Source organism: Melanostigma gelatinosum, assembly GCF_949748355.1.
Source record: "Melanostigma gelatinosum genome assembly, chromosome: 4".
NCBI lineage: Eukaryota > Metazoa > Chordata > Actinopteri > Perciformes > Zoarcidae > Melanostigma > Melanostigma gelatinosum.
Window position 1 is genome coordinate 26741581 of NC_136637.1, and position 3313 is coordinate 26744893.

The following is a 3313-nucleotide window of genomic DNA, read 5'->3' on the forward strand; positions in this document are numbered from 1 at the left end:
ACGTCAGGTTGTCTCCGTGAGTGTTCATTACTGGCCCATTCAATAACATTGAGTGAAAGCTGCTATTCAGTCTAATATTTCATGTGAGAATCTATTTCATGAGGGAACATGATATGAGCGGCATATGAAAAACCGGAGACGCATCGGTGAAATATTGCCTGACTCTATATCAAAAGCTAATGTGATTGATGATTGGACTGAACCATCTCGGCTGCCTGAGGGGTGGACAGGACCTACACATGGATTATTATGAGCCTACTGGGTAGAGGCCCGGGGGGTCTGGGGAAAAGACAAAGGAAAGCCAAAGAGCTCACACAATATTGAGTCCAATCAAATATATTTTGGTACATTTTTTTCCAACATAATACATCTGCACAGAATACTGAAGTACAGGTGGAGGTTTCAGCCAACTACGGCAGTTAAGACATTTGTTTTAACCTGCAAAATGTGACGGGAAAGACGCAGGGACCATGGGTTTGTGTGTGTGGAAGGAGGTTGAAAGGGAGGGGGGGGGGGGGGGAGTTCAGTGAGTGCAGCTCAAGATGGATGTGGAAGGATACCAGAATATGGAAGTGGAGTGACCGATTGCTAAAGGAGAGAGAGAGAGAGAGAGAGAGAGCTGTGCCTCATGTGAAGCCGCCGCTTCCTGACACATGTACTTACAGCAAAAGGTAGTTTTTGAAGCGCCACTTGTAGCTCCCTGCTTTTGTAGCCGGCGAGGCTGAGAACGGGGCTCGATTCGGAGCATCCAAGAAATAGCTGAGAGAGAGAGAGGATTGAACATGAAAGATCGCAGCTACTGTATGTCAAAAAGCACTGCTCGGGCAGGGCGCCCAATAACACACCGTGAGAAGCTGCAACGCAGCCGGACGACAGACCTCTGCACTTCCACATAGACGGACATGTTACACGGCTATTTGATGCGAGAAAAAAAGATCGGTTCAAATTCCACATTGAAACGCTACGTGTTCCTCGTGATGTTTACGCCTCTATTCTGATAACGGCCAAAGGACTAGAAAGGTGTCCCTTGGCCTCCCTTCCTCTTTCTGCAGAGATGGTTCTGGTAATGAAAGCCTCCTACACAGCGGCCTTCTGCACATAAGCGAGCACGCCTCCTCTGTGTCAGTGGCCTGTGGTGAACCCGGGGCCGGCCAAAGTTTGATAAGGGAAGCCAGATGAAAGGGGGATTATCGATGAGAGCCCATTGATTAGCTCACCAACGAGCCAATGGTCATGCATTTCCCTGAAACCACACGCTAAATACGGAGCAAAGTAAGCGATTTCATCTGTTTTCCATGCCGGTGAGTCAAACCCAAGCTCTCTGAAGTTAACATCGATCACTTTGCAGCTTCTGTCCACAGTCACCACGATTACTTTCAACACTAAAAGCTTTATTTGGCATCGAGCTACACACGAGCACCTCTGGAGTGGCATCTCAACACAGATATGGATGAAATGTGAAGGTTAAACGTTAATAACCGAAAGAGGCAAACGCAGATTGGGATCTAGAAAGAACCAGACTTAAAATATTTGCAGAATGCAAAAAGAGAACTGTGCTCATTTAATTCTGTGTGTTGAACGCTTGGTGGGAACTCGAACATATCTGAAGATGCAACTCTCAACCAGCTAAGAGACTTTCACATGCTCAGCACCGACCGGGCAGCTGCCTGCTGTGCTAGCGGAGAGTGTAGCGTTAGCCAGAGCTAGCCAAATGTCAGTAAATTGTTAATATTTTACGCCGGAAAATCGATCAAACTAGGTGATTAAAGAGAGTCCTATGGCATTCATTATCTGTATGTGTTTGTTCATGTATCACAAAGGGTTTAACCTGCTGTTTTTAACACACTGGTACCGGATTGGTTCTCAGCATCGGCCGATACGCAGGCTCAGGTATCGGAATTGAGGAAGGAAATCGGGAAGGAAAAAATTGTATCGGAACATCTCCAGTAAGGACGACAGCGAGACTTAGCCACAGAGCTTCGTGCCAGGGTTATTTTTGTAACCACGATAACAACCAACAAGGAAAAAGATAAACAGAGCTCTGAGTTGGGAGGTTTTATCCGTTACATAAACGACGTAATGAAGGAACCTGTACAACAGTGTGACCTATTCAACTTGTTGATCGGATCAATTCAGTGTTAGAATTTAGTGTCAGAATTAACTTTTACATGTGATTTTTTCTTTATTCAACTTTTCCCTTAATTTAAAAAAATTAAAAAACTAAAAAATCGTGAAAAAGAGAAAGAAACAAACCGTGAATGCTGCCTTGGGTTTCTGCTTCATTTGTCAGTTTGGCGAGACTCAAACAAAAGAAACCACAAGTGAGAATGTTGACATATATTTACAGTGTGCACCGAACAGACTGCTCTCATACCGATTCTGTTCTTTTTTGTTTTGACTGTTTGCTGGAACAGCGTCACATGTTACTGGATACAACATGAGCAAGAAGTGCAGCTGATAAATTGTCGTGGCTTTCCAGTCATACTGCAACTATCAAGGGCCTCTTCTGAGAAGTCCCTGCCTATTTCTGACTGCAGCCGTCTCAGCCTCCACACTTACCTGCTGCTTTCTGCAAGCTTGCCGTCTGTGGATGTAACTGCCTTTAGAGACAGAGAAGAACAGAGAGAGGGAGAGAGAGAGGGAACGAGAGAGAGGCTCAGCTGCCACCGCAAACTGAAACCCTGTGGCTCTGGGATCGAGAGGAGTTCCGCAGAGTTGGGGTTTCACACGTCGTTGTGTGATCTAAGATAAGTCACGCTCAGCTGTATCCTTCCTTCACTTAAAAATACTCTCTCACACACACACACACACACACACACACACACACACACGCGCATAACGGAAAATATTCCAGGACGTCGTGCTGCACGAAAGCCAGTATCGTATAGCCTCTTGTAATTATGAAAGTTCATGGCATATACGTGTTCTTCTGCATCTGTGTGTGTATGTGTGTGTGTGTGGGAGCAGCATGTGTTATGTCCTTGTACTTTCATACGTTGGTTCAACACCACTGACAAATAAAAAGGTATTTCTTCTGAAAGAAGTAGAAAAGAATGTTAGGATGTGAACATCTCAAAATCGCGGCTCCACTGCGGGTTGCAGGGACAGATCACGTTGTTTTTACCGTTTGCTAATCAATTAAACACTCGAGGGCGTTAAAGACGTAGTTTGACATTTTGGGAAAATACTTTTCTCCGCTTTCTTGCCGAGCATTGGATGAGAAGATGGAGACCACTCTCATAAGTGTGTGCTAAATGTGAAGCTACAAGCAAGGAGGCGGTTAGCTTAGCTTAGCACAAAGAATGGTAGCTAA